This window comes from Macaca fascicularis, chromosome 5 (assembly GCF_037993035.2).
Source record: "Macaca fascicularis isolate 582-1 chromosome 5, T2T-MFA8v1.1".
NCBI lineage: Eukaryota > Metazoa > Chordata > Mammalia > Primates > Cercopithecidae > Macaca > Macaca fascicularis.
In genome coordinates, this window is record NC_088379.1 from 93,315,895 (window position 1) to 93,340,415 (window position 24,521).

At 37.5% G+C, this 24,521-nt stretch overlaps 1 non-coding gene across 1 annotated transcript; it reads right to left on the reverse strand.

Moving 5' to 3' along the window:
* Positions 1-11,930: 11,930 nt before the first annotated feature.
* LOC123573821 (small nucleolar RNA U13) lies at positions 11,931-12,033 on the reverse strand. Its single transcript, XR_006698553.2, has one exon. It is a non-coding gene; the product is annotated as a small nucleolar RNA U13 (small nucleolar RNA).
* Positions 12,034-24,521: the final 12,488 nt, after the last annotated feature.

Genomic DNA, 24,521 nt, shown 5'->3' on the forward strand with positions numbered 1-24,521 from the left:
ACTGCTTTTCTAAAAGCAACTTAGAAATATCTGTTGAAATTTAAAAATTAATGCACATGCTTTGATTTAATACCCCTTCAGGGAATCTATGCTATGTAAGTCAAGCTTATAGTATACAATGACGTGTTGTAAGAAAGTCTATTGTACTCTTATTAATAGTGGGAAAAGAATAAATAAATAGATGAAAGCATAAGGAATGACCATCAATTGGAGAATTACAGTATAAATTAGGCCACATTCATGCTATATGATATTTATTAAGAAGAATAAATCAGAGCTAAATAGTTGAATTGAAGTGATATTCATGACATATATATTACTGTGTAAAACATATAACATGGGTGGTTATACAGGTATTTGTATATAATAATTTTTGTAAAAGAAAAATAAGAAAAAATATATGCATCTTACAGTCAATAAATATCTGTATATGATTCTATGAACATACAGAAACGAAGAAGTGGAAGGATACATACTAAGTTGTTATGAATGAGAAAATATATGTGGAGTGGAGGAGGCAGGTTATGAGTATGAAGAGAAGGAAAAAAATGAAAACCAAAAATGCAAAGAAAGGCTGTATTTGAAATAACAATCTGCTTATGAGTATGGCCTCTAGCTTCATCCACATTGCTGCAAAGGACAGTTCTTTTTTATGGTTTTGTAGTGTTCTGTGGTATGTATGTACCACATCTTCTTTATAAAATCACCATTCCTGAGAAGCCAGATTGATTCTATGTATTTGCTATTGTGAATAGCACAGCAACGAACATACGAGTGCATGTGTCTTTTTGGTATAAGTATCCATTTCCTTTGGGTATATACCCAGTAATGGGATACTGGGTCAAATGGTAGTTCTAGTTTAAGTTCTTTGAGAAATCTCCAAACTTCTTTCCACAGTGGCTGAACTAATTTACATTCCCACCAACAGTGTATAAGCATTGCCTTTTCTCTTCATCCTTGCCAGCATCTGTTGTAATATCTCATGCTATCATTTATAATGGGAACTAACCATTGAGCACAATGGACATAAACATGGGAACAATAAACACTGCAGACTATCAGAAGAGGGGAGGGAGAGCAGGGAGCATGGGTTGAAACACTGCCTATTGGATACTATGCTTACTAAGTTGTATACCCATGTAACAAACCTGCACATGTACCCCCTGTATCTAAAATAAAAGTTGAAATTAAAAAATCAAATTTGCATGATGCATTAATGTAAAGGTATACATATATATACACAAATATACAAATTTGTATACAAATATACAAATAAAATTTAAAGTTTAAAAAATAGAAGATAAGAGCCTACTGCTTAATGCAGATCTCCCAAGAGAACTTCCAACTGAAGGCAGAACATGGCGTAAGTGCACCTGGGATCCCAGCTACGGGACCCACCCTCAGGCTTGTACCTATCTCATTTTCTTTTTCTAACTATTTTAGTTTCAACATAACCTGGTTTGAATTTCTACAGATGGGCAGGAGATGGAAGAACCTCCAGGAAGCTGGAAATGGTATGAATACAAAAAGGCATAAAGTGCTTCACGATTTTGGAGTTTCCTTTTGGGATGATGAAATGTTTTAGAACTACATAGAGGGGATGATTGTACAACATTGTGAATGTACTAAAGGTCAATGAATTGCACAATTTTCAAAAGTTAATGTATGTTAAGTAAATTTTATCTTAATTTTAAAAAGGCATGAAGAATGTTACAGACATATATATATACTGGAGTGCAATTTTCTGAACGTAGTTCAAGAGTCACAGCCACTTGGAGGCTTATGCCAAGCATATGGACACAGATGTGAAGTCATCTGTTTTAACTGTATCCTTATTTACCTTTGAAATACAGTCTTGCATCTCCCAAAGAAGATGCTATCCAAAGATAGCTCATGTTCATTGACATGAACTGTGGGCCAGTGACTAAAATGGACCCATTTGTGATTCTAGGTTAATATTTCCCACAGTTTCATCCATATCATTCAAAACTATACCATCTGGGAAAATAAGACTATATATCTCAACTATAAGTCTTGGGAGACACTATGTACCAGGAACTAGGAATCATACAACATGGATGTATCAACCTTCAGAAGCAACATACCCCCTCTGGGCCTCAGTCTCAAATAGTACCTGGTCACCTGAATAAATGTTTAGCCTATTAGAGTAAAAAAATGTACAGACTACTGGATTAACTAATTAATCTCATCTGATGTAATTTGGAGTCAGATATCTGTGCTGGCCCTTCCTCCTGGCCATTTTCTTCTTAGCAAAAACAGCACAGGGTCCATGCATTAAGGTCCTGGCTTTGGTCTCTATTTTATCTCATCACCAAATTCAGAGGCACAGACATCATCAACAGACTCTTCCACCCAAAACCCAGTCTCTTCCTCTCTCTGCCTGTGTGCACAGGACTGGCACCATGGGAAGCTCTCTGGAACTTAGGTCTTCTAGTTCAAGATTTGTGCTTCGGCACCCCTGGTGGTCAAATATCCCATGGAGTATCCTTTGGGAATAAGTTCAAAGGTCAGAGGTGTGTGTGTGTGTCTCGTGTGTGACAAAGAACTCATACTCATGACCACTGATGCTTTACCAAAATGACTATGATCCTAATACAGTAAAGAATAAACTCCCCACAGCACCTGTAGACATTTATGCTCAGAATTGTCATCTTCCATTTATATAGACTCCTTAGCTATCTTATTTCAGATCAGAATCCACATTTTTATTTACGAACTCTTTTTACCCACTGAATTCAATGTCGTTAGCTGACCATTCTTAAACCAATAACCGGAGAAGATGAATGATTGCCTCCCAGAATAGTGTCTTCAGCACTACTCACCTACTAGCCAACTGGATAGTCTTCCTTCCCACCACTGAATTAACATAAAATTAATCCATCTACTCCTACACAAGCACTACAGGTGCCATCAAGATACTTCCTGGTTCCCAATTTCTACCCATTATCTCCAACACAGATGATTTTCCTGGGAAATTCCTTGTTACAAATCAATTTGCTACAGTAATGCTTTCAGCAAGAAAAAGTACCTCTTGCAAGTTAATTACAAGGGGAAATCTAGTACAAATGGAAAATTAAATACGTTTTATCGATTTCTTCATTCCAGTCCCTGGATTTTCCTCTTTTCCCCACTGTTTTTGTCCCGTTGAACTCCCTAATACAGTTTTGATTACAATAGTTTAAACCCTTTCTTTCCATACTTTGTACGCCTTTGCTTTCATTTGCTTTCACCACATTCAGTCTACATCCTGCCAATTCTACAACCATTTATACCGTCTGGCTTCTCCATCCCTACATCTGAGTTTCTGGGTGCTTCTGGAAAAAGTAACACAAAAGCACAGATTTATGTCATTACTACTCATGAGAGTTTATCTCTGGCTCATTTCCATCATTGGAATTGAAGGTGGGATCTTGGCCAAAAGAGGTGCATTTAAACTGAGGTTAAGGAAGAGCAGAAATCAAGACCCCTATGAAGGAAGGTAGTTTGTAGAGAAGAGACTAGGACAGGCAAGAGCAGAGAGATCACATGGAAAGAGAGAGAGAGAGGCAGCCTCTAACATTCCAGTTTCGTTATATTGCTCTAGTTGAGTTCCCGTTTCTTGAGGTATCTTGAGACGATTTTTGTTCCTTGAAAACAAATGATTCCTCACTAAATATGGCCTACCCTTCCAGATAACTTGGTTTCCACACTTGCCAGACTGGCCATGCCCAAGTTCACCCTGCTGGAAAATACAGTCTCCATTGGCTACCATTTTCTCAACTAACTAATGTGCATTGTGATGTAACTTTTAATATTTAAATGTGTAAATATTTTAAACGTGCTAGTATTTTCTCCTTGGATTGCAAGTTTTAGATTGTATTCTTCATTTCTTTTTATAACCTTGGATCCCAGAACTTTATGATCACGTGTAGATGATCTCTAGATACTTGCTGAATGAACAAACAAGTAAATGTCTCATTCTTCAATAGTCTCTAGAAAGATGATAATAGCAAGAAGCTCTGGAGTCTTTGAGCACTCAGAAAGAGTCAGCAATAAGAGATGGGGAAGCCCCAATAACAGAAATACTGAATACTGGTGGTGTGTCCTCTTCAAGGAGGACTAGGAGAATGGACCAACAGAGTGAGCCACTCCCGAGGCCCGAACACAAGGCAGGCAGGAATGGTCTTCCCACACTCCAGGTGTCCCCCTTCCGACCTCTCGTTGACATTCAGAGAGTACCGAAATAGAATTTAGCAGAAATATCTAATTATATTTACATTTTAAAGACGGGGGAAGTATATTAGCAGAGTCAAACATTGTTTTACCAGTAACCTTAATAACTGCCATCTAAAAGGCATGACATTCGTTTATTCTGTTTTTGTTTGCTTTGCTTATTTCTGGAGCTGTGGTTTCTCTTTAGAATAGCTTCAGGTGGAAACATGTGAATACTTCTGAGTTATTAAAACAACCACCACAGTCTTCACATTCAAATGTGGCAAATATAAAAGGTGACTCCTATTTCACCAAGCTGTGAAAATAGTATTTGGGGGAGAAAATAAGAGGAAAGAAGACTCTACGCACTTGCAAGAAATGCCTAAAAGTGGTCCAACCCTTTGCTCTTGAAAGTGTTGGCATCTAAAGAGAAACTTTCATGGAGCCACACCTTCATCTGGCTAAATATATGGTTTTAAGACACTCAGCTACTCATTTACAGGTTTCTGCTTAAAATTTCAACCACATGTTAAACACAAAATTTTGTGGTTCGTGAGTTAACAAGTTGCCACCAAAGAAAATATTGCTCCATAGGGTGTTCCTCTTGTGATGCTTAGAAACATCAGGTTGTAGTGATCCCCCCCCACCCAAAAAGTGACCCTTTGGATTTGAAAGGCTTTGGTTTGCTAATGATTGGTTTCAGCCTGCAGTGTTCCACAGACTGTTTTGTTCTTCTTCTATGGTCTGTGAATGATACTCCTCAAGGAATGGTGGCTGATATGTTTTTCATTTCCTCCCTAAATTTCTCACTATAATATTTAATTAGCCAAAAGGCAGCATATTTATAGAAATAATAAAACAGAGGAGAAAATGCTTTAATTATATGAATAATGTGTTGTATTTAGAGATATATACATATATACGTATACGCATATATATTTAAAGAACACTTTGTACAGTTATTTTTCCCTAGGATATGATTACAGTAAACTTAAGCATATGTGTAAGATGAACAAAGTCTAGAGATCTAATACAAAACACGAGGACTAAAAGTAATAAAATTGTACTGTATTTGCAATTCATGCTTTAAAAAAGAAAGTGAACTGACATATAAACAACCAATCCTTTGAGATGTCCCAAGATAAAAGAAATACACGTATGCAAAAATTTGAAAGTAATGTTTAATGTTACATTTAAGTAATTTAATATCCAAGAAGCAAAATATACTGAGGATCTACAATAGCAAATACTCTATATGCACTTATTTCTCCTAAAGACCTTAAAATAGGTATCATCATCCCCATTTTACACATGCAGAAAGTAAGGCTCAGAGAAGCAAAAGTGAGTATTAATTCTAATGAAAAAATGTGCAAATAGATCAACGGGTTTCTAATTTTGCCATTTCCTCTTTCAGCATGATTTAAAGGTGACAATGCAGTGAAAATTAGTGACGCAACATTTTTTTTTTTTTTTTTTGAGACGGAGTCTTGCTCTGTCTCCCAGGCTGGAGTGCAGTGGCGCGATCTCGGCTCACTGCAAGCTCCGCCTCCCGGGTTCACGCCATTCTCCTGCCTCAGCCTCCCGAGTAGCTGGGACTACAGGCGCCCGCCACCGCTCCCGGCTAATTTTTTGTATTTTTAGTAGAGACAGGGTTTCACCGTGGTCTCGATCTCCTGACCTTGTGATCCGCCCACCTCGGCCTCCCAAAGTGCTGGGATTACAGGCGTGAGCCACCACGCCCGGCCACTATGACGCAACATTTTGAATGACAAGACTAATACTCTCTCTATTAATTCCTTAATAAAAATTCCAAACCAGAAGCCAACGAAGACTTCGCTCCGGGAGAACAAAGGAAATGGTAATGTACTCCAAAAGTCTATAGAACTATAAAAATTAGCTGTGACAAATAATGTGTGAGAAAAATGTTTTATAGAGCCATTCTGTAAATTGTGTTGTAGATAACAAAATTAAATACAAAAGTTAACTTAATTTAAATTGAGCATAGTATTGTGTTTTACTGTGATTAATAAAACTTTCCAATTAACAGGTGCTATCAGTAAGAATTAGCCACCTAAGTAAATAAAATGTAAATTCTTAGGGCCCAAGTTATTTTTCTTGGTTACACCTAGAATGCTTTATGTACTTCCCATATCGTCAAAAGTTAAAACAAGAAGTGAGATCTTCATTCTCACACAAATTTGCAGCAGATATATTTTGCAAGCTCAAACTACAGTTCTGGCAATGTTTTTCAGATCTCACTGCAAGTATAAAGGAAATTTGTATATTTCAAAATTCACTTAACACACAGGAAATTCGTTTAACTAAAGCAATTAAGGAGCTTCCATCTAACTTTCAATTGGAAGTGTTTAATCTGCAATGCAATGAAATAATATAAAAGACAACTATCAACAAAAGAATCTAATAGAATTTCACAAATGCCTTCCAAATGATTAATGTGCTCAATTAAAATCACATGTTCATGGACTAATATCAATATTTTGCAGAACCTATCAGTGTAAAAAGACGTTTTCAAAGATGAAATACATAAAATCTAATTTTATTAACAGATGTACCTTTGCAATCAATTTTGGTGATAGAGAACACTAACTTTGAACATATTATAACCTCTAAAGGAAAGAAGTACACTCTTTATTTCAGAAAGTAAACAACAAAGGCATTGACATTGATTTGGAGATTCAGAGATAATTTCTTGTTCTCAATAACATTGATCATGAGATAAATGCACATCAAAACTACAATGATATATCATCTCACCCCAGTTAAAATGGCTTTTATCCAAAAGATAGGCAATAGCAAATGCTGACCATAAAAGGGGACACTTGTATTCTGTTGGGAAGAATGTAAATTAGTACCGCCACTATGGAGAACGGTATGGAACTTCCTCAAAAAACTAAAAATAGAACTACCATATGATCTAGCAACCCTACTGCTAGATATATACTCCAAAGAAAGAAAATCAGCATATTGAAGAGATATATGTACTCCCATGTTTATTGCAGCATTATTCACAATAGCCAAGATTTGGAAGCAACCTCATTGTCCACTGAAAGACAAATGGAAAGAAAATGTGGTACATAAACACAATGGAGTACTATTCAGCCATAAAAAAGAATGAGATACTGTCATTTGCAACAACATGGGTGGAACTTAATATGGTGGAGGACATTATATTAAGTGGATAAAATAACCCAGGCACAGAAAGACAGACTTCACATGTTTTCACTCATTTTGTGGAAACTAAAAATTAAAACAATTGAGCTCATAAAGATAAAGAGTAAAATGATGATTACAAGAGGCTGGGAAGGGTAGTGGGGACTTGGAGGTAAATTGGGGATGGTTAATGAGTACAAAAGTATAGGTAGATAGAATGAATAATATTTAGTATTTGTTAGCACAACGGGGTGATTACAGTCAATAATAATTTATTGTACATTTTAAAATAATTCAAGACATAGACATGGGCAAAGACTTCATGTCTAAAACACCAAAAGCAATGGCAACAAAAGCCAAAATTGACAAATGGGATCTAATTAAACTAAAGAGCTTCTGCACAGCAAAAGAAACTACTATCAGAGTGAATAGGCAACCTACAGAATGGGAGAAAATGTTTGCAATCTATCCATCTGACAAAGGACTAATATCCAGAATCTACAAATAACTTAAACACATTTACAAGAAAAAAACAAACAACTCGATCAAAAAGTGGGCAAAGGACATGAACAGACACTTCTCAAAAGAAGACATTTATGCAGCCAACAGACATACGAAAAAATGCTCATCATCACTGGTCATTAGAGAAATGCAAATCAAAACCACAATGAGATACCGTCTCACACCAGTTAGAAGGGCGATCATTAAAAAGTCAGGAAACAACAGATGCTGGACAAGATGTGGAGAAATAGGAATACTTTTATACTGTTGGTGGGAGTGTAAATTAGTTCAACCATTGTGGAATACAGTGTAGTAATTCCTCAAGGACCTAGAACTAGAAATACCATTTGACCCAGCAATCCCATTACTGGGCATATACCCAAAGGATCATAAATCATTCTACTATAAAGACACATGCACCCATATGTTTATTGCGGCACTATTCACAATAGCAAAGACATGGAAGCAACGCAAATGCCCATCAATGATAGACTGGATAAAGAAAATGTGGCACATATACACCATGGAATACTATGCAGTTATAAAAACGAATGAGTTCATGTCCTTTGCAGGGACATGGATGAAGCTGGAAACCATCCTTCTCGGCAAACTATCACAAGAACCAAACACCACATGTTCTCACTCATAAGTGGTAGTTGAACAACGAGAACACATAGACACAGGGAGGGGAACATCACACACTGGGGCCTATCAGGTAGTGAGGGACTAGGGGAGGGATAGCATTAGGAGAAATACCTAATGTAGGTGACAGGTTGAGGGGTGCAGCAAACCACCATGACCTGTGTATACCTCTATAACAAACCTGTGCAGTCTGCACATATACCCCAGAACTTAAAGTATAATTTAAAAAAATAGTATAATAGAAATGTTTGTAACACAAAGAAATGATAAATGCTTGAGGTGATGGATAGCCCTTTTACCCTCATGTGATTATTACACATTGTATGCCTGTATCAAAATATCTCATGTACTCTGTAGATATACACACCTACTACGTACCCACAAAAATTAAAAGAGAAAAAATTTTAAAGAAAATTTCTTATCCAGTCTGAAATCTTTGTTCTTGTTTGTTCTTTAATTAAAGTGGTTAGTCCATTAATAAATAATATAACTACTAATATATCAGGTTTATAACTACCCTTTTCTTGTTTTCTATTTGCCCCTCTTGTTCTGTTTTCCTAACTTTTTTTCTTGCCCTCACTTGAATCCATCAAGTATTTTTTATCATTCCATTTTTCTCATCTGTAAGTGTGCTGGTTACACATATCTAATATCTTCTAAGTGGCTGCACAATGTGACTCCTTGACTTATTAAAATGTGCAAATTTTGCTCCTTACCATACAATATTAAGACCTTAGAATACTTTAAATTCATTTATTTCTTGTTTATCTTTTATAATGTGTACTTTATTCTATACATATTTTGAACTCTGCCAGAAATTATTATTGTTATTACTATGTATAGTCAATATTAGACGTATTGTATTTTATACTTTCCATTGCTCTTCATTGCTTCCTATATTTTCACGTTTCCATCTCAGCTATTTATCCTTTTTCTTTTTTTAACTTTTATTGTAAGTTTAGTAGTATAAGTGCAGGTTGGTTACATAGGTAAAGTTGTGTCATGGGGGTTTGTTGTGCAGATTACTTAATCACCCAGGTATTAAGCCTAGTACCCATTAGTTACTTTTCCTGAACCTCCCCCTCCTCTCATCCTCCACCCTCGAATAGGCCCGAGTGTGTGTTGTCCCTTCTATGTGTCCATGTGTTCTCATTATTTAGCTCCCACTTACAAGTGAGAACATGCAGTATTTGTTTTCTGTTCCTGTGTTAGTTTGCCAAGAACCTTATCCTTCTTCTTAAAGAACTTCCTTTTTTTTTTAGTGCAGGCCCGATGGTGACAAATTCTCTCACTTTTCGTGTGTCTGGAATGTCTTTATTTCATCTTCACTTTTGAAGAATACTCCTCTCAACAGAATTTGAAGTTAGCAGTTATTTCCTTTTAGTACTTTAAAGATAGATGTCATTTATTATTCCTGTAGTTGTTTCTATCATCACTGTTGAGAAATCATTGTCAGCCTTACTGTTGCTCCTAATGTATCTTTAATCCTCTGATTTTAAGATTATATCTTTGTCTTTGGTTTTCATGGTTTTACTATGATATATCTTGGTGAGATTTTCTTTATATTTAATACAGCTTGGAATTTGCACATTTTTTGAATACGTGGCTTTATGTCTTTTGTCAGTTTGAGAATTTTATCAGAGATTTTCTCTTCAACCATTGCTTCTACTTTATTCTCTCTCTTCCTTTCCTTTCAGGACTTCAACTACACACATGTAAGAAATTTCTATCAGTCTCCTATATACCTTATGTTCTTTTCTGCAGCCTATCCCTTTTTCTCATGGTATTTCAATCTAGTTACTTACTATGAATCTACATTCCTTTTCACGAATACGCTCTTCAACTGCAACCATTCTATTGTTAAACCCGTCTACTGAGATCTTAATTTTAGCTATTGTGCTTTTGGTTCTTGAGTTTTCATTTTATTCTTTTCTATATATATTTGTCCTCTGATATAAAATTATTTATATTTTCTGGATTATATTAATAATAGTTGGTTTAAATCCATTTATTATGACGCAATATCTGGGCCACTTATGAGTCTAGTCCCGTTCTCTAATCTTTCCCTTGGTCCTCCTTCTTGTGATGACTGGTACATTTGTTTAATTATTAGACATTGTTTAGGAAAAAATGAGGATGCTATAAAGGCTGTCATATTCTCCCAGAGTGGAGGCAAATGAGATAGTCAAATTGCATAAGGAAAGAAGATGTATTCTGGATGTAGAAATTATAATGCACTTCATTCCTGGGCTAAACTGCCATTTTTGAGAGGTCTTCAGCGTTTAACTTAAAAATCCGAAATAATATAACACTGCTCTGCTCTTCTTTTCTCTCGGTGCATACATCAGCGCATCTCCAGACAGATTCACATTCTCTGTACAGAAGAATGTTCAAGTGGGTAATGGGCTCTACAAGGTGAACACCCAGATCCTTCCTTTGGGACTGAGTCACCTATTTGCTCAGTTGTCGGGAGTGTTGCTTTCTGAGAGCTCATAGCTGAGTTCCTCTGCAGGAATTGCCAAAGGAAATAGCCGCACCCAAAATTACACTCACTACCAGGAGCAGCCCACATCCCAAGACTGGTCAACCATTAGTACAAAGACTTCATCCCCTTGCCTTAATTCAGGGCAAGTTTCAAGGGCCATTACTGCTTCGGAGCTCCCTGTGGAATCGGCTGAGGCCTCTGTTGCAACTGAGTCACAGCTCAACTTCTCCATCTGCCTTCCTGCTCCCCTCCTTCACTTCCTCCTGCTTCCCTCCTCCACTTACAGGTATTATATTACTCCTGAAAGCATTCCCCCCTCTACATCGTACGTGGACATCTCCATCTGGGGAGGGGTGGGAGCATCCAGGTGGGGGCATCTGCACATTTTTTTTTTTTTTTTTTTTTTTTTTTTTTGAGACAAGAGTCTTACTCTGTCACCCAGGCTGGAGTGCAGTGGCTCAATCTCAGCTCACTGCAACCTCCGCTTCCCCGGTTCAAGCAATTCTCCTGCCTCAGCCTCCTGAGTAACTGGGACTACAGGTGTGCACCACCACACCCAGCTAGTTTTTGTATTTTTAGTAGAGATGGGGTTTCACCATGTAGGCCAAGATGGTCTTGATCTCTTGCCCTTGTGATCTACCCACCTTGGCCTCCCAAAGTGCTGGGATTACAGGCGTCAGCCACCATGTCAGCCTCTGCACGTTTTAAATCTATTTCCACTAATCGTCCCACTGCCCAGACCTGCTCTTCACGTCTTGATTTTGAACTCAGCTTCTTCAGGATTTCCCAAAATGAATGCTGCTAATGCTTGTTTACTTTTTTTTTTGGTTTTGTTTTCTATTCAAATAAATCCTATCTGATTTCAGTCCTCTAGGAATTCTTTAGAATTTTTGATCCACCAATGTCCCTTTTTCCCTCACATCAGACAGGTAATGTGCCAACATGGTAATAAGGTTTGAGGAAGGCACATTTTACAAATGAGTGTAAAACACAATCATCATGCTTACAAACCACAAGAGGGGCTCATGACACCTTTATACAGCATCCTTTTTTTAAAAACTGCTTACATTTTCGTGAAATTATGTCCAGAATTGGTGGGTTCTTGGTCTTGTTGACTTCAAGAATGAAGCCACAGACCCTCGTGGTGAGTGTTACAGTTCTTAAAGATGGTATGTCCAGAGTTTTTTTCCCTCAGATGTTCAGATGTGTCCGCAGTTTCTTCCTTCTGGTGGGTTCGTGGTCTCCACTTGAGGAGTGAAGTTGTAGACCCTCACGGTGAGTGTTACAGCTCTTAAAAGCAGCCCGTCTGGAGTTGTTCGTTCTTCCTGGTGGGTTCATGGTCTGGTTGACTTCAAGAGTGAAGCTGCAGACCTTTGAGGTCAGTGTTACAGCTCACAAAGGCCACGTGGACCCAAAGAGTGAGCAGCAGCAAGATTTATAATAAATAAGGAAAGAGCAAAGCTTCCACTGTGCCAAGGAGACCACAGCAGGTTGCTGCCCGCTGAGGCAGCCTGCTTTTATTCCCTTATCTGGCCCCACCCACATCCTGCTGATTGGCCCATTTTGACAGAGTGCTGATTGGTGTATTTACAAACCTTGAGCTAGACAGAGTACTGATTGGTGTATTTACAAACCCAGAGCTAGACACAGAGTGCTGATTGGTGCATTTACGATCCCTTAGATAGACATAAAGGTTCTCCAAGTCCCCAGTAGACTCAGGAGCCCAGCTGGCTTCACCTAGTAGATCCCGCACTCGGGCTGCAGGCAGAGCTGCCTGCCAGTCCGGAGCTGTGCCTGTACTCCTCAGCTCTTGGGCCGTCAATGGGACCTTATGCCAGGGAGCGGTGCCCATCAGGAAGGCTCGGGCGGCACGGACGCCATCCTGGAGGGGGAGGCTCTGGCCCTGCAGGAGGCCACAGCCGAGGAGGAGGCTCAGACATGGCAGGCTGCAGGTCCCGAGCCCTGCCTGGCAGGGAGGCGGCTGAGGCCCGGTGAGAATTCCAGCCTGGTGCATGCGGGCCAGCAGTGCTGGGGGACCCAGTGCAACCTCCGCAGGTGCTGGCCAGGTTGCTAAGTCCCTCACTGCCCTGGGCCGGCAGCAACGGCCGGTCGCTCCGCATGTGGGGCTCGAGCCCGCACCTGTGCCCGCTGTAACTCATGATGGCCTGTGAGCGCCAAGCGCAACCCTGGTTCCCGCCCGTGCCTCTCCCTCCACACCTCCCCGCAAGCAGAGGGAGCTGGCTCTGGCCTTGGCCAGCCCAGACAGGGGCTCCCACAGTGCAGTGGTGGGCTGAAGGGCTCCTCTAGCACCACCAGAGTGGATGCTGAGGCAAAGGAGGCGCCGAGAGTGAGGGCTGCTAGCACATTGTCACCTCTCAAAATGTTACAAAGAAATACAGAAGACAAATGCATTGGGTCCATCAGCAGAGATCAATGTAATCAGGCTACTATCTTGAGTTAGAATCTCCTTTTCCTGTGAATGTTTTCCTTCAAACTTTGAGGTTTTGTAGCAATACCAAAAGGATCTACAGAGTTTCAGTTTCAGACAAAGGACTTATTACATACATACTTGAAGGTATTGTTTTTTTACATTTCATTTGACTGATGTTTTGAATTATGTTATCTTGAAAATAAAAAATGAAAAAATTACTGTGTTCATATACTTATTTGTACTGTTTGATACTTTTGCAATGTCAAAATAAATATAATTCAATTATTTCCACAAAAAAACGGTTATTAAGTTTCATGAGAAACTACATATTTATATATATTCTCTAAATATTTATGTCTGATTTTTTTTTTATTACACAGAAGTTAGGGCCTGCGTGAAGAATGGTTACTTGTTATATAATAATTCAAAAGAAGTGGAGGGCCTTAAACTGAGAGGTCCTTTATCAGAAAACAAACTTTGATACTAAATGCTACTGTGGGTTCAGTGACAGGCACGGGCATGTGCTATATTATAAAGATTTACATCTGTTCAAATTTTCTGAAAAGTAATTTGATAATCAATTTTAGAACCTAAAAATGTGTGTGATTTCTGATGTAGTAATTCCATTTCTAGGAATCTTTGCTAAGGAAATGGTCAGAAATTTAGTCAAAGATAATACATTTTTTTAAATGTAAACATACTACAATAGGAATAAAGAAATTATGATACATAGTTGTGGGAGAATATTATGCAGCAATAAAAGATTAGGTTTTAAAATATTTTTAATAATCTAGATAAGCCCTAGAGGTACTACCAAATGTTACATGATTAGGGGAGGGTAAGTGATGGGAGGAAAACAGGAAGCAGAAAGGTACAGAGGGTATTTTAACTACATCTACAACTAAAAGATTGGAGGAGCATGCACCCAAATCTTAACATCAGTTAGCCAGGTGGTAAGTTTAAGAATAATTTTAACTTTCTTTCTTGCCCTTCACTATGTTTTCTCTTTCTCCCTCTAAAATTAGTAGTATCAATTGTCAGAGAATAATATTATTTTAAAATATGAGGAGGGCATAATAGCAAGTTTCAGTTGTATAAAAAGCCTGTGGAGGCAATGGATTTCTGATTATATGACTAGAAATATGGATAAATCTGGAGCTGCCTACAAGTGAGTGAATAATTGTCATTTCAATTGTCTAAAAATTTAAATTTAAAATTTTATTTTTTTGTGACAGGCTGGAGTGGAGTAACACGATACCCCAATTCACTGCAGGCTCAACCACATGGGCTCAAGCAATCCTCCCACCTCAGCCTTCTGAGTAGCTGGGACAACAGGCACGTGCCACTGTGCTTGGCTAATTTTTACAAATTGTAACAGAGACAGAGGTCTCACCATGTTGACCAGGCTAATCTCGGACTCCTGAGCTCAAGCCATCCTCCTGCCTCAGCCTCCTAAAGTGTTGGGATTATAAGTGTGAGCCATTAAGCCTGGCTTCAAATGTGTTCCTTTGATATTAATGATCTCAGTTGGGCATTTGAGTAGATCTACACAGCAGAAAGATATGCCTGGCCTCACTGCTTCCACCTAAAAATAATGTATGGTTTTTATTTGAAGAAAAACTAGATGCCTTAGATACCAGGGCCAACAATGCAGAAGACAGTGCTTTGCTATGAAATACCAAGGGTCTGACTTCTCTGGCCAGGGCATTCTGCCTACTCATAGTGTTGGTTATGGGGTTCGTCAATTAGAGTCAAGGCTTTTATGAGAAGGAAACTTAGATTTGTTTGGATGATCAGAATTTTTTTTTTTAATTCACAGAATGTGAGAGATGACCCTGATCTTCAATGTCTGAGTCTAAGAGTTAACCAAATGTCAACCTTTAACGTAAAAGAATCTCCTTGGCGAATGCTTAATTTCCAGGAGAACTGGGACATAAAGTGTGCGTTAGATGCAAAATAAAACTCCATTGACCATTTTAGTTGAATCTTTGAGTTTAATACTATCTATCTTGATGTTAGGCACATTAAACAAATCTAACTATGTAGAGTTTGGCATCATGAATATGTAAAAGTTTCTCCTGACAATAATTGACTCAGAGGTTTAACTACTTCTATGCGACTTCTGGATTGAGATAGCTAGGAATATGACATCAGGAGAGAAGAGAATTTTCGGAAGTATTTTTCTTCCGGTCATTACACATCCACAGTAAGAAGTATTCAACATCTCTTCGTTTTGGGTTAAATACCAACAAGTATGTAAATTATTATTACTTTTACTGTGCTTTATGTAAATCTACAGGACAAATTCCTCTAAGAGTTTAAATTGAAGTTTGTCTACCCTTCCAAAATGTTTGACTTTTGTCATTGCTAACACTGTTGTTGGTTCCCCCAGGAGCTATAATCAATGCTGGATTTACCCAAGAGTTATGCTAAGCATATGCTTAACAATGCCAACAGAGTGAAGACACCAGAATCATTTTTTCAAACTTAATTGAATTTAATTTTAAGTCCCGGGATACATGTGTAGGATGTGCAAGTCTGTTAAGTACGTAAACGTGTGCCATAGTGGTTTCCTGCACCTATCAAATCATCACCTGAGTATTAAGCCCCACATGCTTTAGCTATTTATCCTGATGCTCTCCCTTCAACAGACCCCAGTGTGTGTAGTTCCCCTCCCTGTGTCCATGTGTTCTCATTTTTCAGCTCTCTCTTATAAGTGAGAACATGTAGTGTGTGGTTTTCTGTTCCTGTGTTAGTTTGCTGAGGATAATGGCTTCCAGTTCCATCCATGTCCCTGCAAAAGACATGATCTTATTCCTTTTTATGGCTGCATAGTATTCCATTGTGTATATGTACCACATTTTCTTTATCCAGTATATTATTGATGGGCATTTGGGTTGATTCCATGCCTTTGCTAACCAAAATAATTTTTAAGGGGTTTGCTATTTCAAATTTTGCTTAAAATGCATCAAATTAAACATCATGGAAAAATGTTTGTTGATGTATCTTTTTTTTTTTTTTTGAGATGGAGTCTCGCTCTGTCACCCAGGCTGGAGTGCAGTGGCCGGATCTTAGCTCACTGCAAGCTCCGCCTCCTGGGTTCACGCCATTCTCCTGCCTCAGCCTCCCGAGTAGCTGAGACTACAGGCGCCCGCCACCTCGCCCGGCTAGTTTTTTTTTATTTTTTAGTAGAGACAGGGTTTCACCGTGTTAGCCAGGATGGTCTCGACCTCCTGACCTCGTGATTCGCCCGTCTTGGCCTCCCAAAGTGCTGGGATTACAGGCTTGAGCCACCGCGCCCAGCCTGTTGACGTATCTTATACCTAAAAAATTTAAATATCACATGGGAGGGTATCTTAATGTTTTCAGGGGTTCTACTACAAACTCTTTGCTCATATTTGCTTCTTTGCTTTGGTTGTCATGAAGCACAGAATTAGCTTCAGTAGCTTCTTTTAATCTCAGTTTTAAGTAAGGTGAGAGATATCAACTTATGTTTATACTTTCCTGTACCATGTCTAAAATATGACTGATTCTTTTTCAATATGTATCCTGGGGTTTTCCTATGTGATTAGGGAGCAATTTAGATGCTAGACTAGTGGGCTCTACTTGGAATAAGAAGATAGTTCTTGAGAAAAAAGGCCATGGGAGTCCTCCCATGAGTAGTTATTGAGGAAAGAAGGAAACTAACATTTGTGGAATGCCTGTTATATGCCAAGTGTTGCTAAGTGACCACCAACTGTTCCCTCTTCTTCCTCTAGTTACAGTGGCACCATATTTCCCAGCGTCCCTTGCAGTCAGGTGTTGCCAAGTGACTCAATTACAGCTGGTGGGAAAAAAATGGAAATCTCCCAAAACATGATCCTATCTCTTTTCCTCCATCTGCTAATTGCATGTTTATGGCCAGTGTGACTTGGAAGCACAGGTTGAAGATGTCAGAACTCCATCTGCCTGACAATAGGACAGCTTGCTTGGCTGGCCTATAGCACGTATGGAGAATAGCTCCTAATCCTACTACCAGCCAGAAAAACGTGATTGGAGTTTATTTTTTAAGCCGCTGACATTAGGGGGGTTATCCATTGGAGTATGTTTGATTCAGTGCATCAACTTTCCTTATGTGGGCTCACCCACAGAATCACCTACATAAAACAGACAAAAAGGTTTTTAAAATTTAAATCATCCCACTATCTATACAGTGGGAACTAGTGCTCAAATTGCAGTCTGAACGTATTTTGTCTAATATACACACACACTCACACACATATATATACACGCGTGTATATTTATTTTGTGTATATGTTTGTGTATATGTATGTTTATATATATAAATTACCATATCTCTGATGAAATTGTGTACAAATTAAATTTAGCATGGACATTCACTAGTGCATCCCATTTAATTTTTATACCTATTGAGGTGGGATTGATTTTATAGATGAGAAGACTGAGGGTTGGGGCTCAGCTCAACTAATTCGTCTTAGGGAACTGTGTCAGGACTTTACACAGGTATGTCTGGCTTCAAGTATGCCTTTCCACAGTACGTCTCTACTTGATGTCTATTTACTTCCATGACAGTTCCCAAAGCAGTCTGGTGGAAGTGCTGCAAGCTGACGTGAGAGCGCTACCATGTAGAGCTGTTGGTGAGTCCTGCTGTTTCCCCTGCCGAGAGAGCCTACTGAGTGCATTGCATTCATCCTTGTCCAGCTTCTTTATACTCTAATTCTACTCAAGGCACCCACTTGACTAAAGTTTGTCATGCTCTCTCTTCAGTATAGCTTAAGTTTAAAATTAAACATGTTGGACATAAAAAGATGTGTACATTTATGTTCATTGCAGCTTTTTTATGAGAGAAAAAAATGGAAAGAAACCAAATGTCCATCAACAGGAGTATGAATAACCATGTTGTGGTATCTTTATGTAATGGAATACTATTTATCAATAAAAACAATGAGCTATTGATACACACTTGCAAATAAATAGATACAAAAAGTATTATGCTCAGAAAAAGAAGCTAGACTGAAAATGAAACTTACTGTACAATTCTATTTCTATAAAGTTCAAGAAAAGGCAAACTAATCTATGGAATAAAAATCAGAATAGTGGTTGTCTCTGGCAAACAGAAACCAGAAAGAGATGTGAGGCAACCTTCCAGTGTAATGGAAATGCTTTATGTGTTTATTGGGATATAAACATTTATTAAAACTGGTTGAACTATATAATTAAGATCTATGCATTTTATTATATGTATTTATACCTTGGTTTTAAAAACAAGTTTGTTAAAGGCGTAAGGTTAATCTATATTCTAGTGCCTCCTTAAGCCCTATCAGTTTTGAAATCCCGCTAAGTGCATCCATCAGCATGGAATATGTTTGGATTACTGCATCAACCCTGCCTTACATGGACACAAACACAGAACCACAGGCCAAAACATGGCATAATTTTGAGGGAAAACAAAAAGAAAACATACTCCTTAGAGTTAGATAATCTATAAGAGTTAAATTTAAAATAGCCCATAGTTTTCCCTCAGCATTGTCTGGTGGTTGAAAGCTGCTGGGCCACTGCCCTCCATGTATATAGGAGTACCTAGAAGTTTCATGTGGGACCACAAGCCTTTCCCTTGCTGTGAATGTGGAAAAATGTAATTCCATTTGTAGTGCCTAGAACTTTGGTATGATTCTAAAAATAATGTGAATGTGAACACTATTGTAGGGTAATAGAAGAAACCTTGTAGTAAAAGGCAGGAAAATTGATTTCCAGCACTCTGAAAATGAAATAAATTCATGTAGGAGTTGGTGAAAGTTGTCTTCATATGTCTAAAACAATGAAAAAGTATATATCTCATTTCAACTAAATTCACACCTAACACCCACACTGGAATCTTTTTAAAGTTTCCTAGAATGTGTTTCTTTGATTTAGTTTTGATAAGCTTGCTGTCTGTTGAGAAAGAAAAAATGTCAAGTAAAGAAATATTATAAAAGGCATTGTAGTTGGTTTGTTTAGCCATCTCAGAATATGGATATTAAAGTGCTACTGGTGAGCCTCCTCACAAAAATTTATGAACAAAGCTCTTGCTTTAATTATCTTTGTATCTTCAGCATTCATTTTGCACTGTGCCTGGTCCATAGTAAGTGGTGAAATGACGGATGGATGGATGGATGGATAGCTGGATGGATGGATGGATGAAAGAAACTTTGAAGCATCTGTTGCCTGTAACATCAAAGACTAACAAAGAGAAGAACTGGCTTCTATTACTACTGGCTTGTGGAAATATAAATTTGGAGCTTATGAAAAAGCTGAAATTAAGAGGCTACAAATCTCCTACTTTGCAGCCATTAGGTACAGAATTAAGTCTCTAGCTTGCTGGTGTTATGTGAATTGAAGAGAAAAATAGTCGTTTAGTGAAGGGATAAAAGTTCTGAACAATGTCCAATGTGAGTGAAAAAGATGACCATGTAATTCTCCAAGAAAGCGAATCCCTCTCGTTTCTCTTCTCATTTCAATCTTCCTTATTAAGTTTTAACTGCAGAAGCTGTGGTCTGTCAATTTTAAAACTGTTCAAAAATAATCAATAAAACCACCACACCATTTAACATTTATTTTCCAATATTTGACTTCATTCCCAGGTTCCCTGTGAATTGATTACTGCAATGGTCAAAGAAGTAAGTAAACCTTTTTGTTACTGCTCTAAGGTTAAAATGCTATTGTCTAAGACTAATGTGTCAACTTGGTAATTTCAAATAAGTTGAAGAATTTAGATATTTTTACTGCAAACCTCTACTCATTCTTTCTTAACATTAATAAGAAGTCACATTTATTAACTTCTATTCAGAATAAGCATTGAAAAGCATAAATACCATTTAGCATAACTCTTCAAACATTTTAGGTTTAAGAGTAACAATTTCTATTCCATACCTTTTTCCACTCAGAGTTTTTAATATCAGTCACAATAATTAGACCTATCTTCAAAATTAATGGAAAAGAAAAGACAATGTAAAGAGTAAAACATTAATCAGAAAATGTAATTCATTGTTCTGCCATAATCAAAGAAGGCCACAACACACTGTGCTCCAGGAAACGGCATCTCTCATTTTTCCCAAGCATGTTGTGAATAATTGCATTGCTTTGAAACTTACACATATGATTTACATCAATTTCAACTTTGTTCGTTATTCTGCTTAGGGTGAGTAATAATCTTGTGAGTGAGTAATGAACAACTACCTTATTAACTTGGAGTTGACTCTTTCACTGTCTGGGTATATCTATAGCACAAAGTTTGAGCAATGCAATGGAAAGTCTTTACATTATGATCAAGGTATTTATTAAAACCTACTATTTATGATATGGTTCTTATAAAGAGCAAATGACAGTAACTCACATATAATGATTACCTCACAAGTGTTTAAAATGTCTTTTGCATTTATTATAAAGTGAATGACAATTGACAAATCAGCCAACATTAAATCTAGCTATAAATTACATAGTAATATCAAGTGTAAGTTAAATGGAAAGTGGAGTAATGAAGAGGCAGCAATGGAATATTATAGCTTAGCAAGAATGTGTTTCAGAAAATTGCAATCATTCTTTAAAGTTTGGAACAAATGGCTATATTGTGCTAACCAAACGCCTTCTTTCTTCAAATATAAATTTTATTTTAGGAAATGAATGAAGCAATGTTTTTCTCCCACTAGTGTCATGGAAGAGCTTTGTCAAGTTCTGAATTTTCTTGTGCCTTTCTTGTGATTAGGCAGAGTAAGGTGTTTAGTTTCTTTCTTATGATTATGCACAGTAAGGCATTTAGTTTCTCCATTAGGTCCATCTTTTTCTGCCACCTTCTTTGCTTGCACCTGTTACCCTAGCTATCACTGATACTGTGCTTATAACTTATCCATGGTCCCCTGAACTGGATAGTGGCCCCCATGTAAGCCAATGCCTCATTTGATCCACTCTGCTGCCTTTGTTGAAGTCTTTTAGATTTGGTTGTTGCCAAATAACCTACTCTTTTGTGACTTTCCTCTCTAGACTTGAACAGTATCTACTACCAATTTTAAAACACCCAAATTCATGGAAAACTTCTGTTTCTCACGGTGGCCAGCACTCGTTCCACCACAAAAACCAGTTCTGGCTTCTCTTGGGTGGCAGCTTCTCACTGTTCAATACAGTAGCACCAACAGATGCAAAGACTCTTCCAATTTACCTTAATAAAGTACGAATCTGAATGAGGAGCAGAGCTTTTGAGCTATTATAGGAAAACATAATTACAAGGAGGACTTGGCTCTGGTTTTGAATCAGCCTGAAATTGTAGGCAAATCCTTTGACCCCCACCCTTGATGTAAAACCACACGACCAAGAGAGGACATCATCTCCTGATGCCAGCTCATCAGATTTAAAGAAAAATGAGTTCCATGTGTTTTTCACAAAACTTGAAATTTTAATGAACTCTCCAGTCTATCATTCCATAATTGTACTTAAGATTTTCCTTATACCATGGAAGACTGAATCTGGCCTATTTTGACTATTACATTTGAGCTGATATTTCTATCAAGGAGTGACTACTTCTAGATTTTTAGGTATTTATATATAAAATTGAAACACACTTTTTTAAAATATTGAGGTTATTTTTCTTCCAGAAGGGAGACTGCCAGGTATCAGGTGAAAATAGGCATTTTAACATTTTTGATGGTGGTGGTGATGAGAGTAAGAAAAGTTCATGTTTTCCAGAGTTGTTACATTTCTTGCTTAATCTAATTTATTTTATTTCTGATATTGGCCTATCCTTTAACTCATCATTACTTTATTCTATTTTATTTTATTATAAATTGTTTAAAAAGTTTTAGTTTTAAAAACCAAAGAGATGTTTGCCACATCCTTTGCCTCTGAACACGGCCATGCCTGGAGAGTACAAAGGCATAGACAACTATCTTGACTTTCAAAATCCCTGGAACAGATGCATTTCATAGGTATTTAAAATTTTGAATCTAAGTAACTGATATTTTAATATTTAGAGTTGTGGATAGGAATTAGGAGGAGGACAGAAATTATATCGCTAGTCAAGTTATGGTATAGTAGGAAGACCTCATCCTCTGCAAAAAGGGGTACATACACAAAAGCAGTCATTCCATCAGTCTCTTACTTCGTAAGTTCTTTTTATATGTGCAATACCATGACAGCAATGCAGAGAGTTATTTGGGAATAGAAAAAAAGCAGTTAAGTAACTAGAGAATGTCAACACAAAAAAGAAAAAAAAAAACCCTAAAGTTAGACATTTTTAGGGCAGAGAAAGCCTAGTCAAGAAAAAAAAAAAAAAATCAGCTACAAGAAAATGAGACATACTTAAGGAGATTATTCTTTCAAGGAGGAGAAACTTGCTTGGAATGCACTAGGCCAGAGGTATCCCTAAGAATCCATATTGGACACACTCAAGCAGAAAATATCACTATAATTCCCAATAAATGTCCACTAAGTGACCAGCTGGCCTCAAAGGTCCAGTGAGTGTTGTAACCTTTATGGTTGATGCAACAGATTGAGCCATATTGTACAGAATTACAAGACCACAACCGAAGACTGGCAGTGATTTGTTTTTTGTGGAATCACAAACTATTATTATTGTCATCATTGCAGAAGGTCCAAGGCAGTGGAAAACCTAGGGAACACCAAAAATATAACCTACCTAGTAACTAAAAGACTATATTGGTCAATTGTGGAATCCCTGAAATGATGATTTCTGAGAACAGATTTCTCAGTTCTTTACCAAAGAATGTGCTGATTTGATTTTTTAAAAATTGGCATTTTAACACCGTAAAATGAACATTCATGCAACATTCAGGTTATTCGAAAAGTTACTGAATAATCAAATAATACCATGAAACCTCTCTAGTAAGTAAAAATTTGTTTCTGGATGAAAATACAGAGAGTCAAAGAATATTGTTACATAAAGAGCAAGTTCAAAATTATCCCCTAGTCTGTCCATTTGTAGAAAAAGGTTTTTGTTTGTTTGTTTGTTTGTTTGTTTGTTCCTTAACTGTGGCTGGCATAGAATGGGGAAGAAATTTGCAATGTTTACTGGAAGGCTGGTATGTCTAAGCATGCCAATACACTAACTTTTGTTACTTGTTCTATGTCCTTGAATAAATAGCAATGTCCATTTTCTCAGTAAGATTACTCCAAAAGTTTCTTGGCCAACTTGTGTCTAGAAATTTTCAAGAATATACATATTTAAATTTTTTTGTTCAATGCTTAAAATTAATCATATTTAAAAATAACTAAAATATTGCACTAGAAAAAGAATAATTCCCTATTAGGAGGGAGGGGATTCAAACAGAAGCTTAAGAAATCAAATTACTTTACCGCAATTTAGATTCATTTGAAGGCAAATGTAGATGATTTTGAACACCCTCCTCCATCATTTCATCAACCTTTTTTTTAACTTTTCACTTATTACTCTATCACACTCTAAGCATTATATAATTGCTTATTTATTGTATGTATCATCTGTCTCCCTACTAAAATATATGAAGGGATTTTGTCACTATTATATTCCCAGAGCCCAGAATAAAGTGTGTAATGACACATGGTAGACTCGATAAATATGTATTGAGTGAATAAATGAATGAGAAGTAAGCCTGGAAATCATCTAACTCTGAAACACTGCTTCTTTAACTTCATAGTTAGTGAGGTCGGGCACAGTGACTCACGCCTGTAATCCCAGTACTTTGGAAGACCGAGGTGGGTGAATCACTTGAGGTCGGGAGTTTGAGACCAACCTGGCCAACATGGTGAAACCCCATCTTTACTAAAAAAATACAAAAAATTAGCCAGGTGTGGTGGCATGCGCCTGTAGTCCCAGCTACTCAAGAGGCTAAAGTGGGAGAATTGCTTGAACCCGGGAGGCGGAGGTTGCAGTGAGCCGAGGTTATGCCATTGCATTCCAGCCTGGGTGACAGAGTGAGACTTCATCTCAAAAAACAACAACAACAACAAAAATAGTGTGAAGGAGTTTGATGAACGTATTAAAAACTTTGAGAATGGACATGCTCTGATTATTATGACAAGATGTTTCCAGGAAAAAAATTTTTGGAAGAAAAT